This window comes from Microcaecilia unicolor, chromosome 1 (assembly GCF_901765095.1).
Source record: "Microcaecilia unicolor chromosome 1, aMicUni1.1, whole genome shotgun sequence".
Classification (NCBI taxonomy): Eukaryota; Metazoa; Chordata; class Amphibia; order Gymnophiona; family Siphonopidae; genus Microcaecilia; species Microcaecilia unicolor.
Window position 1 is genome coordinate 627456865 of NC_044031.1, and position 22298 is coordinate 627479162.

The 22298-nt window shown below is 41.5% G+C and overlaps 1 protein-coding gene across 2 annotated transcripts in view; it reads right to left on the reverse strand.

Annotated features, from left to right (window-relative positions):
* Positions 1-22298, reverse strand: part of SLC52A2 (solute carrier family 52 member 2) — a 71593-nt gene that overhangs the window by 43498 nt on the left and 5797 nt on the right. Inside the window, exon 1 of one of the 2 annotated variants that reach the window (XM_030190257.1) lies at positions 18178-18187. The exons of the other annotated variant lie outside the window; for it this stretch is intronic. The gene's annotated coding sequence lies outside the window, so the exon portion shown is untranslated. Of the gene's footprint in view, positions 1-18177; positions 18188-22298 lie in introns of those variants that run through there. 2 annotated transcript variants of the gene reach the window in all.

Sequence of the window (22298 nt, forward strand, 5' to 3'; positions counted from 1 at the left end):
TGCATTAGCCGCAATCTTTTAACTCAATGGCCAGGGGTGCATTTAACACGTCACTAACTGTTGTTTCTTCTACTATGCAGTTCCTGCAGAGAGATATTCCTCTATTTTTGACACAGTGTCTTATGCAGAAGTTGAACCTTTGTTACTTAGGCTAAGTCATCTTCTTCACCGGAAAAGATTGTTGTCCAACCAATTTACTTTGTAATCCTGCTTTGGAAATAATGCACTGGACTGTGTATTTCATAAATAATGCTTTGAACACAGGCTACTTTCAAACCATACTGGATGAAATCATTCTCACACCTTTTCCTAAATCTTCAAACTCAGATCTGATAATACCAAGTAACCACAGGCCAATCAATAGTATACCTCCCGCACTTTTACCCTATGATCAGAGTGAATAGCGTGCTTAAATTTGCATGCTATTACCTCTGATCATAGGAATGGCAAAGCCCCGTGCTGTTTCAGTGCTAGTTTTAGAGCGCTGTTTGGAACAGCAAGGGGCATCCCACAGTAATTCTTTAGCACTGGGGGTGGGTCTGGGAGCAGAGACTAGACATATTCGTTACTAAACAGCACAGCTACATTGCTGTGCGCTAACAGATTAGCATGTGGTTAGCGAGTGATTCTTATTGACTACAAAATATGCCATTTAACCCTGCAGTAAAAATCTCCTTAGTGCGAACGACCCGCATAAGGACGCACTAAGGCCACTTTTTACTGCAGTTTGGTTAAAGGGCCCTTTAATATTTTACATTCATCTCAATTTGGTCCTGATTTTACTCTCTCAAGCGAAAGAAATACTCAGTGCTGGTGGTCAAGCTGTATGGTCACAGTTGGCCACTTCCAGCGTATTTGATACAGTTGATCATACACAATCATTTGCTAGACTAACAGGCGTAATTTCAAAGTTTCGTGGAGGGGCATAATCGAAAGGGGCGCCCAAGTTTTCCTGAGGACGTCCTTGCAGGACATCCCAGCGAAGGGGCGGGGAAACCCATATTATCGAATCAAGATGGGCGTCCATCTTTCGTTTCAATAATACGGTTGGGGGCACCCAAATCGCCAAATTTAGGTCATCCTTAGAGATGGTCATCCTTAGAGATGGTTGTCCCCGATTTTCGGCCATAATGGAAACCGAGGACACCCATCTCAGAAATGACCAAATCCAAACCATTTGGTCATGGGAGGAGCCAGCATTCGTAGTGCACTTGTCCCCCTGACATGCCAGGACACCAACCGGGCATCCTAGGGGGCACTGCAGTGGACTTCAGAAATTGCTCCCAGGTGCATAGCTGGACCCCCCAACCCACAACTGTACCACACTACCATAGCCCTAAGGGTTGAAGGGGGGGCACCTACATTTGGGTACAGTAAGTTTTTGGTGGGTTTTGAAGGGCTCACATTTACCACCACAAGTGTAACAGGTATGGGGGGATGGGCCTGGGTCCGCCTGCCTGAAGTGCACTGCACCCACTAAAACTGCTCCTGGGACCTGCATACTACTGTCATGGAGCTGGGTGTGACATTTGAGGCTGGCAAAAAATATTTAAAATGGTTTTTTTTAGGGTGGGAGGGGGTTAGTGACCACTGGTGTAGTAAGGGGAGGTTATCCCAGATTCCCTCCGGTGGTCATCTAGTCAGTTCGGGCACCTTTTTGAGGCTTGGTCATAACAAAAAATGGAGCAAGTAAAGTTGCCCAAGTGCTCGTCAGGGACGCCCTTCTTTTTTCCATTATGGGTCGAGGACGCCCATATGTTAGGCACGCCCCAGTCCTGCCTTCGCTATGCTTCCGAAACGCCCCCATGAACTTTGGTCTTCCCCGTGACAGAAAGCAGTTGAGGACGCCCAAAATTGGCTTTCGATTATGCCGATTTGGGGACCCTGGGAGAAGGACGCCCATTTCCCGATATGTGTCGAAAGATGGGCGCCCTTCTTTCGAAAATAAGCCTGATAGTAACCTATGGAATTTTGTGGTTTCAGAAACTGATAGGAAATGCATGGATAAAATGTGTCTCTCCTCTGCTTGGCGATCTCCTTGAGCGTTCCTCAAGACTCACCTGTGTCACCTATATTATTTAATATTTTTATGAGCTCTCTTGGCTTAATTCCATTGGAGAAGGAACAACTCTTCTCTCTTATGCACATGATATATTCATTTTAATCCCTCTTATTAGAGGCTTGCATCAGTCATTAATATAATTAAGAATGGGCTTGATTTTAACCTATTAACAGATACTAATGGACATTCCCTTGTGAGTGGGTTTATTGAGAATACAGAGAGAGAAGAAATCCTGATAAATTGTTTTAAAACACAAACAGATTTATTCTTAATGAGTTCATAACTGTCAGTTTCCTTGCCTTAGTAGAACTGCACAGGAATCTGGCTGATTGAACACTGTAACATTGCAGGAGGGGAATGGGTCCTACAACTCTGCATGTAAATAGAGTACTTAAATTGCAACTCCACTGTTTAAGTAAGAAAAGATATGTAAATGATCAATCTTCAATGATCATTGATGGAGGAAAAAGCCTCAAAGTACCAAGGTTTATTAATATCCCTTACGGTACCAAATCAATCCCATTTGCAGATTACTCGGTCATTTCAAGGGATTAGATATTTATCATCGGCTTAAAAAACCTCCGTACGTATATGTGTGCGTGATCTAAAACAGATTAATGGGGCGCTCAATATCTTAGATCTCGCTCCTACTTGTCATCATTTGAATACACAGTTATATACGTTCACCAAAATGGACTTAGCTTGTGTTGTGCTTTCGCATGAAGTCCTCAATTGCCTCATCCAGATCTCCCCTGAGTCTGATATACAGCACAGTGAAACGTTGGCCACCGTTGGTCAGGGGAGATCTGGATGAGGCAGCTTTTAAACTAGAAACGGGAGGGGGGGGGGGGGGGGGGGGGAAGGCCGACAGTCGCTCAAAAGCGCATGGTTTGGAATAAAGTATCTTTTAAAGATATCATCATTAAAACAGGGAAGATAGGGTATCCCGGTAGTGAGGCTGCAAACAGACCATAGCAGATCAGGTGTCCTTAAATAGAAATAAAAATCAGACAAAAGATTGCAAATTAATACTGTCAGGTACTGAGCATGATGTAAATAGGAACAACAAACATAGTTTGAAATGTCTATATTCGAATGCCAGAAGCCTAAGAAATAAGATGGGAGAGTTAGAATATATTGCACTAAAAGAAAAATTAGATATAATAGGCATCTCTGAGACCTGGTGGAAGGAGGATAACCAGTGGGACTCTGTCATACCGGGGTACAAATTATATCGAAGTGATAGGGTGGATAAAATTGGTGGAGGGGTAGCATTGTATGTTAAAGATGACCTTGAATCAAATAGATTGAAAATTCAGCAGGAAACAAAACACATCTTGGAAACCCTGTGGATTGAAATTCCATGTTTAAAGGGGGCTAAAGGGTAGTGATAGGAGTGTACTACCGTCTGCCTGGCCAGGATGAACAGACGGATGTAAAAATGTTATCAGAAATTAGGGAGCCTAACAAACTGGGCAACACGATAATAATGGGTGATTTCAAGTGCCCTGATATTGACTGGGTAAATGTATCAGGGCATGCTAGGGAGGTAAAGTTCCTTGACAAAATCAAGGATTGCTTTATGGAGCAGCTGGTACAGGAGCTGACAAGAGAAGGAAAAATTCTAGACCTAGTCCTTAGTGAAGCGCATGATCTGGTGCGGGAGGTAATGGTGATGGGGCTGCTTGATAACAGTGATCATAATATGATCAGATTTGATATTAGCTTTGGAGTAAGTATAATCAGGAAATCCAATACGTTAATGTTTAACTTTCAAAAATGAGACTATGATAAAATGAGAACGGTGAAAAAAAAAACTTGAGGAGCAGCTGCGAGGGTCAAAATTTTACATCAGACGTGGATACTGTTCAAAAATACCATCCTGGAAGCCCAGGCCAAACATATTCCGTGTATTAAAAAAGGAGGGAGGAGGGCAACAATGTCAGGTTCCTGACCTGGAATGTGGGTGGAATAACTACTCCGGTAAAGAGAACTAAGATCTTAATGGCACTTAAGAAACATAAAGCTGATGTGGCCTGCTTGCAGGAAACCCGCTTGTCAGAGGCTGAGCACCAGAAATTGAAACGTACATGGGTGGGCGAGGTACATGCGGCCCCTGCAGCGGGAAGGAGCAAAGGGGTAGCTATTTTGATCAGAAAAGGATTAGCAGCAAAATCTAAGGTTGTTGGAAATAACCCGGAGGGGAGATATCTGATGGTGCACTTGTGGCTAAGACACCGAGAATATCTGGTGGTGGCACTGTATGGGCAAATTTGTATGATAAAACTTTTTATGACCAAGTGATCCAACGGTGCCTCTCATTCAGCCCTATACCTATATTAGTACTGGGGGATTTTAACTTAGTAGCAAACCCAGTACTGGATTGCTCCACCCCCAGATGGGCTAGCAGGGGAGGGAAGGGATCGAGAGCTCTTCCCCAGTTTATGCAATCGCTCAATCTAGTAGACGCATGGCGAATTTTGCACCCCGATTCGCGAGACTACACTCATCTCTCTCGTGACCATGGCAGCTGGTCCCGCACAGACTACGCCCTCGTGGACCAACGCTTATTCCCATACGTGGAAGCTGCAGTGATTGGGCCGGAAGAGATTTCCGACCATGCGATGGCTTGGGAGAATTTAAGGGATTTGGAGGAGTCCCGGGGCGGGATGGCATTTCCCCTCATACTTGTCCACTGACAAAGACTTTAATCGATATCTCCGGGGCAGCTGGGGGGACTATGTGAAATTCAATGCACTTCATAAAAGCCAGCCCTCATTATTCTGGCAAGCTGCTAAAGCAGTTCTGCATGGAGCAATAATAGCCTATACTGCTAAAAGAGAACGACGGATCACAGGAGCCATAACTAACCTAGAAAAACAGTATCAAAAAGCAAAGCGCAGGTACATCCGCACTCCTAACCCTTATCTTAAAGAACAAATGCAGGCAGCGCAAATAGCTTTGAACTCTCTCCTCCATGAGAGGGCCTCACGAGCATTAGTGTACAGGAAATACCACTTACAGAGGTATGGTAACAAAGCTGGGGCCCTGTTAGCACGGATGATTAAAACGTGGGGAGGAACGAGAACAATCACAGCGGTCAAAGATGGAGAGGGCCGTATTCAAAATCAAAAAGATAAGATAGCACAGGTGTTCCGGAGTTCTATCAAGACATGTATGCTGCACAGACCCCCCCCCCCCCCTGCCCTGGGACGAGATTCTGAAATACCTGAATGGGGTGGGTTTGGCCCGTCTAACTATCTCAGATTTGGATGAGCTGAACAAGCCGGTCACTGGGAAAGAGTTGCAGGATATAATTAAAACTCTACCTTCCCACTCGGCCCCGGGACCGGATCGATTCACCAGTGAGTTTTTCAAACTCCTAGGCCCGGAGATCATAGGTTCATTGCAAGCGTACTATGAGGAGGTGGTGGAGCTGTGGAAATTTCCAGCTTATGCTAATGAAGCGTTAATTACCTTACTCCCAAAGCCGGGGAAAGATGAAACAAAGGCAGGTTCGTATAGACCCATATCCCTCATCAATGTAGACACAAAAAAGGAGGGAGGAAGACCAAACAACAGCCCGCATAGTTAAAAAGTGAGGTGAAGGAAGCTAAAAGAAAATCCTTCGGAAAATGGAAGAAGGAACCAACTGAAAATAATAAGAAACAGAAAAAGGAATATCAATCAAATGCAAAGCACTCATAAGGAAGGCAAAGAGAGACTTTGCAAAAAAGATTGCGTTGGAGGCAAAAACACATAGTAAAAACTTTTTTTAAGGTATATTAAAAGCAAGAGGCTAGCAAAAGAATCAGTTGGACCGCTAGATGACCGAGGGGTAAAAGGGGCAATCAGGGAAGACAAAACCACAGCGGAGAGATTAAATGAATTCTTTGCTTCGGTCTTCACCGAGGAAGATTTGAGAGAGATACCGATGCCAGAAATGGTATTTGAAGCTGACGAGTCAGAGAAGCTGAATGAAATCTCTATAAACCAAGGGGATAATGGGGCAATTTGACAAAGTGAAGAGTAGCAAATCTCCTGGACCGGATGGTATTCATCCCAGAGTACTAAAAGAATTGAAAAATGAACTGGCGGAACTATTGTTAGTAATATGTAATTTATCTTTAAAATCGAGTATATAGACTGGTGAACCTGACGCCGGTGTCGGGCAAAATGGTAGAGACTATTATAAAGAAGAAAATTACAGAGCATATTCAAAAGCATGGATTAATGAGTCAAAGCCAACATGGATTTAGTGAAGGGAAATTTTGCCTCACCAATCTATTACATTTCTTTGAAGGAGTAAACAAACATGTGGATAAAGAAAAGCCGGTTGATATTGCGTATCTGGATTTTCAAAAGGCGTTTGACAAAGTACCTCATGAAAGACTGCAGAAGAAATTGGGGAGTCATGGGATAGGAGGTAGTACGTAGTGTCCTATTGTGGATTAAACACTAGTTAAAAGATAGAAAACAGAGAGTAGAGTTAAACAGTCAGTATTCTCAATGGAGAAGAGTAGATAGGGTTCCTCAGGGGTCTGTGCTGGGACCACTGCTTTTTAACATATTTATAAATGATCTAGAGATGGGAGTAACTAGTGAGGTATTTAAATTTGCAGATGACACAAAGTTATTCAAAGTTGTTAAATCGCAAGAGGACTGTGAAAAATTAGAAGAGGATCTTATGAGGCTGGGTATCTAAATGGCAGATGACGTTTAATGTCAGCAAGTGCAAAATGATGCATGTGGGAAAGAGGAACCTGATCTATAGCTATGTAATGGAAGGTTATTAGGAAAAGAATGGAAAACAAAAGTGAGGACGTTATAATGCCTTTGTATCGGTCCATGGTGCGACCGCACCTCTAATATTGTGTTCAATTCTGGTCACCAAATCTCAAAGAAGATATAGTGGAATTAGAAAAGGTACAAGAAGAGGGGTGACGAAAATGATAAAGGGGATGGAACGACTTCCCTATGAGGAAAGGCTGAAGCGTCTAGGGCTCTTCAGCTTGGAGAAGAGACAGCTGAGGGGAGATATGATAGAAGTCTATAAAATAAATGAGTGGAGTGGAACGGGTAGACGTGAATCGCTTGTTTACTCTTTCCAAAAATACTAGGACTAGGGGGCACGCGATGAAGCTACAAAGTAGTAAACTTAATATGAATCGGAGAAAATATTTCTTTACTAAACGTGTAATTAAACTCTGGAATTCGTTACCAGAGAATGTGGTAATGGCAGTTAGCATAGCGGGGTTTAAAAAGGGTCTGGACAGCTTCCTAAAGGAAAAGTCCATAGACCATTATTAAATTGACTTGGGGAAAATCCACTGCTTAGTTCTGGGATAAGCAGCATAAAATTTTATTGAACCTTTTGGGATCTTGCCAGGTATTTGTGACCTGAATTGGCCACTGTTGGAAACAGGATGCTGGGCTTGATGGACCTTTGGTCTGTCACAGTGTGGCAATACTTAGGTACTTAAATCAAAATATGAGTTCTTTAAAGAAGTGTGAACAAAAACCTCTCTTTTTTGATATTAACGGAGCCTGGTTTGCCCAGTCGTGAGTCTGCTTCCTGCCCTTGTTATGCTCCAATACAGCGTTATCAATTTGGACCCGGGGATCCACGCAGCAATTGAAACATTGTCCAACATCGGTCCTGGTCTTGTTGTGGGAGAAACAGACTTGATTGCAAGTAAATCTTTTTGCACTGCTAAATAAACTTGCCATAATTATCTAAGAATAGCACATAGATAGATGTCAGGAGGTTTTTTTGCCTATGATGAAGCAAAAACGCATTTTTGGCTTTTAAGCTGTGAGTTTTTGTAAGCCTACTTGGCTTCTTGAGGCTTTTTCCTCCTTTTTAAGAAAAGACATATGAAGTGATAAGAAGAGATCAAAAGAGAGGTTTTTATTCACAATCCTTTAAAGAACTCATATTTTGTTTAATGTTTGTTGCAATTAGGCGTTCTTATTCCATATTTTGCTTTAGAAGTATTCTAGTTTTCACTGTTTGATGATGTATATGGACATTTGTTGGCTTTTTGTACCTTCTTTAGATAATTCCTGTAGGATTGCCCTCAACGGTACCTTTAGGGGAGGACTCGTACGTCCCCACAGTAGTAGTAGGAGGGCAGGTTACGCCTCCTCAGATTCTCACTACTTGGAAAGCAGAGTTAAAAGACATTTTGAAACATAAAGGGATAACATTACCAGATGTACCAGACATTCAGTCCTAGGAGAGAGTGGTAGCTTATTCCCCTGAAGAACAAATTAGTACTATGGGGAAGGTGTTGCAAAAATGTCTGCAGCCTCACAATGACAGAAGGTAGAGAACATTTTCAGGGATAGCAGGGCATACAATTAAGTCTACACAAGACACTACTTGAAAAATCATGAACATTGTTTATATAATTGAATGCCCTTGCAAACAAATATAGATTGGTCGTATTAGCTGTCCCATAAAAGTGAGACTCAACGAGCATAAATCTCGCATTATTACTGAAAATCCACAAACTTCTTTGACAGCATATTAGCGAGAGTATCATCATCAGTGGCAAGACATACGATGGTGAATAACAGATGTCATTCAAGTAGGGTGGGAGTGAGGTCATACAGAAAAATTATTGAATTATAGAGCGAGTGGGGCAGCAAGTATATAAGAACATAAGAGTAGCCATACTGGGTCAGACCAATGATCCATCTAGCCCAGTATTTTCCAAACAGTGGCCAAGCAAGGTCACAAGAACCTGGTAGAAACCCAAATTGTGGCAACATTCCATACTACAAATCCCAGGGCAAACAGTTGCTTCCTATGTCTGTCTCAATAGCAGACTATGGACTTTTCCTCCAGGAAGCTGTACAAAGCTTTTTTAAACCCAGATACGCTAACTGCTGTTACCACATCCTCCGGCAAAGAGTTCCAGACCTTCTATTCGTTGAGTGAAAAAATATTTCCTCCTATTTGTTTTAAAAGTATTTCCATGTAATTTCCTCGGTTGTCCCCAGTCTTTGTACTTTTGAAACGAGTAAAAAAAAATTGATTTACTTCTACTTGTTCAACACCACTCAGGATTTTGTAGGCCTCAAATCATATCTCCCCTCATTTGTCTCTTTTCCAAGCTGAAGAGCCCTAACCTCTTTAACCTTTCTTCATACGAGAGAAGTTCCATCCCCTTTATCATTTTAGTTGCTCTTCTTTGAACCTTTTCTGCTATATCTTTTTTGAGATATGGCGACCAGAACTGAACACAATACTCAAGGTGTGGATGCACCATGGAACGATACAAAGGCATTATAGTACTTTCTGTCTTATTTACCATCCCTTTCCTAATAATTCCTAGTATCCAGTTTGCTTTTTTGGCTGCCGCCGCACATTGAGCAGATTTCAGCTTATTATCTACAATGACACCCAGACCTTTTCTTGAGCACTGACCCTCAAGGTGGACCCTAGCATCAGGTAACTACGATTTGGATTATTCTTTCCAATGTGCATCACCTTGCATTTGCCCACATTAAATTTCAGCTGCCATTTGAATGCCCAGTCTTCCAATTTCCTAAGGTCTTCCTGCAATAATTCACAGTCAGCACGTGTTTTAACAATCTTGAACAGTTTTGTATCATCTGCAAATTTGATGACCTCACTCGTCGTTCGAAATTCCATATCCTATAATTTGCACCTTCGTCTGAATGCCTGGGTTCGTAACACACTTCCCATTGGTCCGCCCTGGCGATGACATCAGAGGGCGGATCAGTGAGAGGGAAGGGAAGCCAGCAACAGCCAGCTACAGAACATTGGAGGTGAGTAGAGAATTGCCCCCCCCTCCCTCCCTCCTGTCCTCCTCCCGTCCTCCCTCCGAGTTCCAGGCCCCCCTCTCCTCCTCCCCCTCTCCTCCGAGTTCCATGCCCCCTTACCTCCCTCCCTCCTTCTCCTCCGAGTTACAGGCCCCCCTCCCTTTCGAGTTGCAGGATGCCCCCTCCCCTTCGAGTTCCACGCCCCCTCTCCTCCCTTCCTCTCTCCCCTCCGAGTGCAAGCATGACCTGTCCTCCAGCAGCTCTTCCGGAAACATGAAATGAGGATGGGACCAGAGGCAAAGCTGAGACAGATGGGAAGGCAGTCTGAAGCGCCGCTCGCCTTAACTGCTGATGCTGGACCCCGAGGTAAGAATTTTTAAATTACTGCCGGCACTTAGGAAGGTGAGAGGCTGCCGGAGGACAGGTCGTGCTTGCACTCGGAGGGGAGAGAGAGCGAGGGAGGGAGGCACGGGGGTCTGGAACTCAAAGGGGGGGGAGGGAGGCATGGAACTCGGAGGGGAGGGGGGTTGGAACTCGGAGAGAGACAGAGGAAGGGAGGCGGGCGTGGAACCTTGCTAGCGCCCGTTTCATTTCTGTCGGAAGCGGGCCTCTTTTACTAGTCATTTATAAATATGTTAAATAGTACCAGTCCCAGTACAGATCTCTGCAGCACTCCACCGTTCACCTTCCTCCATTGAAAGAAATGACCATTTAACCCTACCCTCTATTTTCTGTCAGATAAGTTCCTGATTTAAAATGGACTAAAAAGATAAAAATAAACAAAAATTGTGTGAAATTGAAAAAACAGTAGTTTTTCTTTAGGATTGATGAAGAAGTTTGGCTGGTCATTAGTCTAAAGATATACTGAGACATGACCGAAGCCATTGAAGTTCTTTTTTCTCCTTTTAATTTTAGCAAACTGGAAGGCCCCCTTTTACTAAGGCACACTCACGTTTTTAGCGTGCGCGCTAAACGTTAGAGACGCCCATAGGAATGCATTGGTTTCTCTAACGTTTAGCGTGCCCACAATTTAAGCGAGCCTTAGTAAAAGGGGGCCTAAGTTACTTGTATATTTTTTCGAATAGCAAATTAAAGAGAACAATTCTGGACTTATACACTTCTGACAGTGGCTCCAAAAGGACTTAATGGGGAGTTTATAAGTACATAAGTATTGCCATACTGGCACAGATCGAAGTCTATCATGCCCTGCATCCTGTTTTCAACAGTGGCCAATCCAGGTCACAAGTACCTGGCAAGATCCCAAAACAGCACAATACATTTTATGCTGCTTATCCTAGAAATAAGCAGTGGATTTTCCCCAAATCCATTTTAATAATGGTCTATGGACTTTCCTTTAGGAAGACATGTAAACATTTTTTTAACCCTGCTAAGCTAACTGCTTTTACTACAATCTCTGGCAATGAATTCCAGAGTTTAATTACAAGTTGAGAGAAGAAATATTTTCTCTGATTTATTTATTTATTGCATTTGTATCCCACATTTTCCCACCTATTTGCAGGCTCAATGTGGCTTACAATACATCATGAATAGTGGAAATATATAAGAGAATATACATTTAGTATTACATAAAGATCTTGGGTAGCATGATAGTGATGAAACATGATAGTAGTTTAACAAGCAAATAATGTAAGACAATTCTGAGTATATGTGTAGGAGTTCACATTTGTTGATCTTTGTGGTATGCCTTTTTAAAGAGATGAGTCTTCAGTAGTTTGTGGCAGTTAGTTAATTCATAGATCGTTTTCAAGCTGTGCGGCAGCTCGTTCCAGAATTGTGTACTCAAGTAGGAAAAGGTTGACGCATGCGTTAGTTTGTATTTTAGACCTTTACAGTTGGGGAAGTGAAGATTGAGGAATGTGCGGGATGATTTTTTAGCATTCCTGGGTGGTAAGTCTATCAGATCTGACACGTAGGCTGGGGCATCTCCATGAATGATTTTGTGAACTAGGGTACATATTTTGAACATGATGAGTTCTTTAAGTGGGAACCAGTGTAGCTTTTCTCGTAAGGGTTTCGCACTTTCATATTTTGTTTTGCCGAATATGAGTCTAGCTGCTGTGTTCTGAGCTGTCTGAAGTTTCTTGATTATTTGCTCTTTGCAGCCAGTGTAGAGTGCGTTGCAGTAGTCTAGATGACTGAGTACTATTGATTGTACCAGGTTGCGGAAGACGGTCCTTGGGAAGAAAGGTCTTATTCTTTTTAGTTTCCACATTGAGTGGAACATCTTCTTGGTTGTGTTTTTCGCATGACTCTCAAGAGTTAGGTGTCGATCAATGGTAACTCCAAGAATTTTTAGGGTATCCGAAATTGGAAGGTTCAGTGTTGGAGTGTTAATGGTGGTGAATTTGTTCGTGTTATGTTGAGAGGTGAGAATTAGGCACTGGGTTTTTTCTGCATTGAGTTTCAGTTGAAATGCATCCGCCCATGAGTGCATGATGTGTAGGCTTTGGTTGATGTCCTTGGAAATTTCCTTTTGTTTAAATGGGATGTAGATCGTTACGTCGTCTGCGTATATGCATGGGTTGAGGTTTTGGTTTGATAGTAGTTTGGCCAAGGGTATCATCATTAAATTGAATAAGGTCGGTGAGGGGGGGGGGGGGGGTCCCTGAGGAACTCCGCATTCAGGTATCCATGTGGCTGATGTAGTCGAATTAGATGTCACTTGGTATGATCGTGTGGTTAGGAACCCCTTGAACCAATTGAGAACGTTGCCTCCAATTCCGAAGTACTCGAGGATATGTAGTAGTATTCCATGATGAACTATGTCGAAGGCGCTAGACATGTCAAATTGTAGAAGTAGTATGTTCTTGCCAGTTCCAATCGTTTGTTTGAACTTATTCATGAGAGTAACTAGTACTGTTTCGGTACTGTGGTTAGACCGAAATCCTGACTGGGAGTCGTGTAGTATTGAGAATTTGTTTAAGTAGTTTGTGAGTTGTTTGGTCACCATCCCTTCCATTAGTTTGGTTATTAAGGGAATGGATGCTACTGGCCTGTAGTTGGTTAGTTCACTAGCACTTTTCTTTGCGTCTTTGGGTATGGGGGTGAGTAAGATGTTTCCTGTCTCCTTTGGGAAAAGTCCATTTTGTAACATGTAGTTCACGTGGTTCGTTAGGTCTGTTGTAAATTGTTGAGGGGCAAATGTCATAAGGTTGTTTGGGCATATGTCTAGTTTGCAATGAGATTTGGCGAATCTTTTGAGCGTCTGGGAGATGAGATCCTCTGATAATATCTCGAAGTTGGGCCAGGTTCTGTCTGCTGGGTATAGGGTCTGGGTCTAGGCAATCAAGAAGTATGGCGTAATCGATGGTACTGGTAGGGATTTTACGTCGCAGTTGTATGATTTTCTCATTGAAGTATCTCGCGAGATTGTCTGCTCCTGGTGTATCTTTGCTGTTGGTTGTGACTGGTGTTATATCTAGTAGTTTATTCACGAGTTGGAAGAGTTTGTGTGTGTCCTTGTAGTTTGGTCCAATTTCAGTTTTGTAATATAGTCTTTTAGTTTGTCTTATGGTATATTTATATTTTCTTTGAAGTTGTTTCCAGGCGTTGAGTGTGGGGTTGTCTTTCTTTTTCTTCCAAGCACGTTCTAACCTTCTAACTTGTGTTTTAAGTTTTTTCAGTTCTTCATTGAACCATGGTATTGAGTTCTTTCTGTGTGAGGTTCTAGTTTTAGTTGGGGCAATATTGTCTAATATTGATCTGCATCTGCCGTCCCATTCTAGGAGGAATTGGTTTGTATCTGCCTTCATTGTCCACCCGTTGTGGTAAATCTGTTGCCAGAATATTACCGGGTCTATTTTTCCTCTCGTGGTGTAGGTTTTTTGTTCTTGTTAGTTAATTGTGTCTTTCGTTCGCCATTGGAGGGAGATATATGCTTTATAGTGGTCTGACCACGGTGTGGGTGTCCATTTTGTATCTGTTAGTATAAGGTTTGAGTTGGGGTCGAATGTGTGTGTGATAATGTCTAGTGTGTGTCATTTAGTGTGGGTTGGTTGAATGTTTGGTTCGTGAAGATCCCATAGTTGTAGGAACTCTTTGCATTCTTCGGCGTTTGTTGAAGTAAGATCTTCGAGGTGCAGGTTGATATCTCCTATTATGATAAGGTTTGAGGTTGTAACACAGGTGTTCGAGATGAAGTCCATAAAGTGTGTTTGGGAATCTTGCCAGTTGCCTGGCGGTCTATAGAGTAGGACTGCGTTGAGGTGTTCCTGCAGATTTGGGTGATTAATTCTTATCGATGCGATTTCAAGTTGTGGCAGAATGGATTCAGCTGTGGTTATAATGGTGAACTCGGATTTGTATATTATGGCTATTCCTCCTCCTCTTTTTCCGTTTCTTGTCCAGTGGGTAATTTTGTATCCCGGTGGGCATAGGTCTAAGATTATGGGGTCATTTTAAATTTACTACTTTGTAGTTTCATTGCGTGCCCCCTAGTCCTAGTATTTTTGGAAAGAGTAAACAAGTGATTCACGTCTACCCGTTCCACTCCGCTCATTATTTTATAGACTTCTATCATATCTCCCCTCAGCCATCTTTTCTCCAAGCTCACTTGCTCACATTAAACGCCATCTGCCATTTAGATGCCCAGTCTCGTAACGTCCTCTTGTAATTTTTCACAATCCTCTTGCGATTTAACAACTTTGAATAATTTTGTGTCATCAGCAAATTTAATTACCTCACTAGTTACTATTTGCTTCCATAAAATTCTATCAACACTTAACCATGTTTTTTTTCCATTGCCTTTCCAATCTCCTACAAGTTTTCCTTACGGACAAAAGTTCAGAATTAAACCATTTTTCATTTCTACAAATGGACTTCTTGATCTTCTGAGGTGCTACGTCATCCAGTATATTTTTACTTACTGTATTCCAATTAATTAACTCATCTAATTCAACTGGGTCACTTGTATAGTATTTATCTACTTTCTCCCCCTAAAAACTTGGTATTGACTTTACTCCTAGCCTTATAATATGATGTATTTTTAACACGGAGATTATTTTGCAGACTCTTTTTAGCTCAGATACGCCATCTTAATGTAAAATTCAATAAGTAATGGTCCGACCATTAAGAGGGTGCCCATTGACCTATCTCAACTGTCAAGCTACTGGTTGTATAAATGATCATATCCAATTGATGATTCTTCACATGTGTAGGCTGAGATGGAGGTAAATAATATCCCAATAAATCTTGCACATTATTATTATATGTTCCATTCCAGATATAAATTTATGTCACCAAGTAACATAGTTGAATGCGAAATGTTGGTATAACTAGCAACAAAATCATAAAAATCATCACAGAACTGCTGCCATTTCCCAGGAGGATTATAAAACAATAAGCATGTTAAGGAGTAATTCAATGTAGCATCCTCAATTCTGCAAGCTAAAATCTCTAAACCAGAGGAAGTGAAGTAATCCAAGAGAGATACCTTAAAATTAGCATGATACAATAATCCTAAACCTCCTTCTTTATTTTACTTTTCTTGGGACAAAAATTTATAATCCGGTGGACAAATCTCATACAATAATGGATCATCATCTGATTTCAGCCAGGTCTCAGTACAAAACAGCAAACACGTTTTTTCCACCTCAATCCAATTTTTAATAATAGTAGCTTTATTTCCTAATGATCGTATGTTAATATAATATCCTGGGATTGGAATAGATGAAGATTTAACATAAGGTTCACAAACTATCCTTTTTAAAGATCTCTAATTTTTTTTTGCACTGAATTTGGCTTGTGTTTATATCTACAACTAGATTTCTGCCAATGACCTGCTACTACTTAAATATTATATTGCATATAATCCTCACATTTCAATAAGAATCTCATTAATTGATAATTAAAATGAGCAGATGGAAATGGAAATGAAGTAATTATATATGAAATTAGAGGCTATCAATTGAAGAAACAGGACTAAAAAAATGCCCTAGAAGAAATAGACTTATAAAAAAGACCTTTAGGCTCATTTTCAAAGCACTTAGCCTCCCAAAGTTCCATAGAAACCTATGGAACTTAGCCTCCCAAAGTGCTTTGAAAATATGCCTCCTTATGTGCCCCATCTTGAATTAAAATTTTAAAACTTTAAAAATAACTATAAAATTAAAAATAATATGCAAAGTGTGTCCAAAGGGGAAGGATGTGCCCCTTTGGCTCGCTCCTTCGGTGCAACACCTCAAGAGTCGGTGTATCTTAATGCCGTGGGTAGATGATGTCATCTAATGATGCCCTCCGGTCTTGGACGTCGGCTCCTCCCACTTGCTGCATGAGAAGCTCAAGATGTGAAAGTTCAAGGAGCCATTCCTACTCCACCTAGAGATTTCAAAGACAGGAACATCTACAAGCATCAATGGAAGCAGGTTCAATACCTCTCAGACATCTTTTGGAAACGTTGGAAGACAGAATACCTTCCTACTCTGCAGTATCGAAATAAGTGGCAGAATAACCAGCCGAACCTATAAGAAGGTGAGCTTATATTGCTGAAAGACAGCCAAACACAGCGCCAACAGTTGGACACTGGGACTCATCACCAAAACCTTTCCAACTGAGGATGGAAAAATCTGCAAACTGGAAATCAAGACAGCGAACCAAGGTACGCCGAAGACCTTCATCGAACCAGTCACCAAAGTGAAACTTCTTTTACCTTGAGATGAGACGTGAACACTGCAAACCTTAGTCCACTCCAAAGTCTCAAAGACTTTTTCTTACTTTTATGTTGTTTGTTTCTTTGTGTTGTCTGTCTCTTGTTTCAGCTCCTGCGAGACTACAAGAGAGAGATCACCAGAGCAGCAGTGAACCGGAGACGAGTTGCCAAGCTTCAAGATACACCTTTATTTATTTATTTGGATTTTGCTCATACCTTTTTCAGTCGTAGCTCAAGGTGAGTTACATTCAGCTACACTGTGTATTTCTCTGTCCCTAGAGGGTTCACAATCTAATTTTGTACCTGAGGCAATTGAGGTTAAGTGACTTGCCCAAGATCACAAAGAGCTGCAGTGGGATTTGAAGCAGCCAACTCTGGATGTCAAGTCTGGTGCTCTAACCACTAGGCTACTCCTCCCCTCTGCTTTATTTATGGACTTTGCATAGACCTTGTGGTATTCATAAGTTTGAAAAATTAAATAGTGGTAACTACTGATACCAGGCAGGGAGTGTAAAGCCCCAATATTCATGAAGGCAGGGTGCTTGTTGTTTATATGTTCCTGTGCTCTTTAAGTAGGATAGGACTTTAAGTGATGTAATTGTAGTTCTCTTGTGATAGGCTCTTCCTGAGCACCTGTCCATGTTCCCTATGCCTTGTGGGACTTTTCCTATTGGATGGCCTTTATCCCTGTGTATGCTGAGCTGTAAACTGCCTATTCTCCCTCTATTCAGTGAAAGGAATCTCTGCAGCATACTTGTTATGAACTGCATTTAATACTGTACCTGCTTTAAGCCTTTCAAAAGCCTTGTAACATCACCAATAGGTCACCATTTAAAAGTATATACAGCATCTACTCTTCAGCCAATGCTGAGATCGCCTGGCTTCCCTGGTATACAGGGGGAGCTGTTCTCTGACTCCCAGTCCAGCACATCTAACTGGAAGTTATTTTCTTTTGTTTGAATTTGCATTAAAGAAGATTTTGGTTCAAGAGTTCCGAGTCTTCACAGTGATGTTCTATATTCTGGTTTAGCTGACAGTCTAGCTGAGCGTATGAGATAGCACTTTTGCAAGGACTGTACAACCAGGCTTCCCAATGCAGATTACAACAACAGGTTAAGATGGACCCATCCTCACTGAAATTTGGCCATCTGTATTGTATAGAACAGTGTAGACAAATGTGCACAAAATGCAGAGTTGATATTTATATCTACATATAAAAAGCTTTCAAATCAAATATAAAACTGTCAAATAAAAAAAACGTTAAAAAACCACACACACATATATATATACTAGGAAAAAAGGCCCGTTTCTGACACAAATGAAACGGGCGCTAGCAAGGTTTTCCTTGGAGTGTGTGTGTTTTACAGAGTGTGTGATAGTGAATGTGTGAGTGTGTGTGACAGAGTGAGACTGGGTGCGAGAGTGTGTACGTGAGAATGAGAGTGTGTGCCAGGGGCCCCCCTACCTGCCAGTTGCAGGGTCACCCCCCCCTCCCTCCCTGGGTCTGCCCGCCCCTCCTCCAAGTTCCAGGGTCCGCCCCCCCCTCCCTCCCTCCCAGTTCCAGGGTCATTGCCCCCCCTCTCCCCCCCCCCTCCAGCCACCCTGCCACGTTTAACTGCAAAATTAGGGAGCTGTGTAGTGTAATAAAACGCACCTGCAACGTTATGAAGCTGACTCTGTGGCTTCACTGAAGTGAAGGGTTCGTCAGTCTGTCACCATCTCTCTCGGCCCCGCCCTCGCGCCTCTGATAGGTCCGCCGCCCTCGACGTCCTCACGTTTTACACTTCTATAAGCAGAGGATGGTAGATCTGGTTTGCAGCTTGGGATTTTGGCTTACATTTGTGGGTCACAGTCTTCTACCTTTTAAGGTAGTACCTATCCAACTGGAACAGCTTTTTACTTTTTACAGATGGGACACATATAGGCAGTCTCTTATTTCTAATAATCTTTTGCTATAGTTTTGGGTGAGCAAAAATGGTGCTAAGCTCCGCCTACTGGCTTCAGTCCATATAAAGGGCTAGATAGGCTCAAGGAGTTTGATTGAGAACAGAAGACAGCATGACATCAAAAAGTTGAAGCCACTTAGGTTTGTATGTTTCCCCTTCCCCACGCAGCCTAAAGCAAACAATCCTATGAGCTGCTGCATCCATGTTGTCATTCTTTATTGTTGGTAGCATTTTAATTTAATCTCACTTATATATTCAAACATGCCGGCTTGTACAGCTTACGGATGTACACAGAGGAAGTATAAGAACGGAATAACTTTTCATAGGTAGATTGGTAGAATAGTAATTTATTATAAATTGTACACAGTGTGTAATTTGGAAGGGCTAGTTATATGACACCTTAGCACTGCTATATTTGTGCAGAGATTTTTTTCCTCCTGGTAAAGGGCCACCAAAACAGACATCATATTATGAGAATCAGGTGCTCAACATTCAGAGTTTCTATTTATTTATTTACTTATGACATGTATATCTCACATGAAATAAGAATGAAGTTGAAACCTGGCAGCATTTAAAATCTTTTTTTTTTTCCCTCTGCCTAGATCAAAAAGAGAAAGATGGTTTATGGGAACAGTATATTTATTACTAGGTCTGCCTCTTCTGTTTGGGCGACAGCGGCATGGGCTTTCTACTAACCTGGAAAGAACTGCACATTCCCTCTAGATACTTAATCACCCTAACCTGGTATCTGCTCATGACAGGGTTACACAGTCAAGGCAGTATAAACCTATGTAATTAGAAAGGAACCCAGTATTTAGTAGATAAAGAAATATAGTTTATTAACATTGATATCGCACCCAAATGTAGTACAAGCAGTTCAGGCATTCACATGGTAGTACAGCACTTCACGACAGATGACATGTGCCTTAAAAGGTTACTGGCATTAGGAACATAGGGGATCCAAGATGGCCGCACCTCACTAAGACGCTGCAGGTCGGGATCTTACCTTAACAATGCCTAAACGTCGTGGGAGAGTAGCGGCAAGAGCTTCCCCGCTCCCCACCCCATTGCCTGGAACTATTGATCGATTCTTTAGACCTACGGGTCTTGCCTCTTCTAGCGGGATGCTGCCAGCTGGAAATGCCGTCGAACTGGAAACTTCGGCTTCCTTTGGCCCGGATGTCACGCTAAGCCCCGCAATGCGTTCCCCACCTCCTCAGCCGATTGGCGCGAGCTCCTTTCTCGTTGAATCGACAGGGTCTACCCCGGAAGGTTTAGAGGGCCCTGCAGAGCGTCGATTGGAAGCACAGCAAACATCTGAGAAGAGAGCGGAGGGCATTTTGCCCAGTGAGACGCCACGGAGTGAGGAGAGAGAAGCTGATGAACAAGGTCGGACTCCAGAGTTGACTCCTAAAAGGTTTGAAATTCCTAAAGAGTTAGTGGAAAAACCAAAAGATGTGACACTAGATACGTTATGGGATTTGGTTTCTAACCTGGGTCAAATTTTTCTTAAGCAAAATAATGAGACATTACCAAGACTAAAATCTTTGGAGATTGAATGTAAAAAAAAAAGAAGAGGAGTTTAAAGACTTGAAGGAAAAAATTGTGAAATTAGAAGAGAATATGGATAAAAAAATATCGAATTTGGAAGTAATTCAAACCACGATGATAAAAGATTTGACTAGTCTGAGGATGAAGACTGAAATATTTGATAACTATACTAAAAGTCATAACTTAAGATTTGTTAACTTTCCCAGACTACATAATGTAACTCCTCAAGAAATGTTAAAACGTTATCTGCGTGAGATTTTGGAGATCCCTGAACAAAACCTACCACCTTTTACCTTGGTTTATTATATTCCCGGGAAAGACCCGAACCAGATACCCGATCAACCAATTGACATTTCTCTTTTGCTTGAAACTACTGACTCTGAACTTGCCTCGGCTGCCACGTTGGTGGCAACCGTGGCATTATTGCCAGATAAGAATTGGATATTCCGCATGTTTTTCCGTAATAAAGATAAACCCTTTTTAGGGTTTAAAATCCTTTTGTTTCCAGATGTCTCTAAGGAGACTAGACGGCGGAGGAAACAATTCTTGCTCCTAAAGCCTGAAGTGTTGCACTTGGGGGGTACCTTTTTTTTAAGATACCCCTGCAAGTGCATAATAAGGCTTGGGGGGAAAAAATATGTATTTATGGAACCAACTCATGTTTCCGCACTTATAGCCTCAGCTAAATTAGATAAACGCTAAAATAATTTTAGGCATCACCTCTTATTGGAGTGCGATAACTGTTTAAAAATTTTTTCTGTTGTTAATTTCCAGTACTTTTTCCTACATTTTGGACCCCTCATTTATGGACTTGAGTGCCAATTTCCTGAAGAGTGAATTTATTTTACTTTTGGTGTTAAAGTTTTTCCAGAGATAAATTTATACTTATGTATGACACTTCCTAAACAAGATGTTTCTTGTAATAATTTGAATAAGTGAATAAATAAATAAAAAAAATAAAAAAAAAAGGTTACTGGCTTCTTCTCTCTAAAAAACTGCTTAGGTAGCAGACCTTTCACACTTTTTTGATCCCATAGATCCCTATGAGCATTCCACTTTCTCACCTGCACTTTCGTCATAATTGGCACATATATCCAATTATACCCAAGTTCTAACTTTTCTTATCTTTTATCCAATTAGGACCGAGTTTCAACCTTAGCAAGTTTGCTTATCTCTTATCCAATCATGACCAAGTCTCAGTTTTCTTATCTCTTATCCAATTATGACCAAGTTTCAGCTCTCCTATCTCCAAACTTCGCTTACTCTTAAATTGAACTTTTCTTCACCTGGCCCAATTATTTTTATAGTTTCTCAGTATGCCTATGTCCAGCTATACACAACCCTTGCCAACTTTGTAACTCTGCCCAGGCTAAGCAGGCTGTCACATTTCTTCAGTGAAGTATCAGGACTGAGAGATGCTATGATTTTAGAGGCGTAGTTTACTTTAGAAAGCCTGAACCTGTTTTTCACTGCATTCAATGTGTGAACTTGTGCCTTTTGTTTTGTGAAATGCAGTGGTATATTATAAAAATGCACTTAATATTATTTATTACTACTATTTAAAAGAGAGATATTCAATAATGAGGGCAGAGCTACCTTCATGCAGAAGTACAGTCAGTCTAAATGTGCCATCATTTCCAGTTCTATGATATATATTTATTTCTTCTTCAAGTCATTTTTCAACAGCATTTTCTCAGTTATTACCCAACTGCAAACACATTTATAATGTTAGTTAATGAGTTTTGGATGTTACTGAATTCTACTATTCTGTATCACTGTATTTCCAGTTTTGGCACAGTCTAAGTCATCACAAGGTCAAAATATAAGAAAACCATGGAACTGTATTAGGGGTTTATAGCCCATTTAGTTAGAGATGAGAGATCTGTGTGAAAGAAAATATTTTTATTATTTTGACTTACAAAAAAACACTTTTCCCTGAAACATGCTCAAAACAGAGTAATCAATTTGTACAAATGAGATGAGGTGACGATGTGATTCCATGTGCCCCAATGATGGGAGAGTTTAACTTTACTTCCAATCTTATAACGCCAGGCTTCCCAAGGCAGATTAGAACAACAGTTAAGATGAACCCATCAGTAAACATGATACCCTCACTGAAATCTGGTCATGTAAGGTAAAATTATGTATCATACCTGATAATTTTCTTTCCATTAATCATAGCTGATCAATCCATAGACTGGTGGGTTGTGTCCATCTACCAGCAGGTGGAGATAGAGAGCAATCCTTTTGCCTCCCTATATGTGGTCATGTGCTGCCG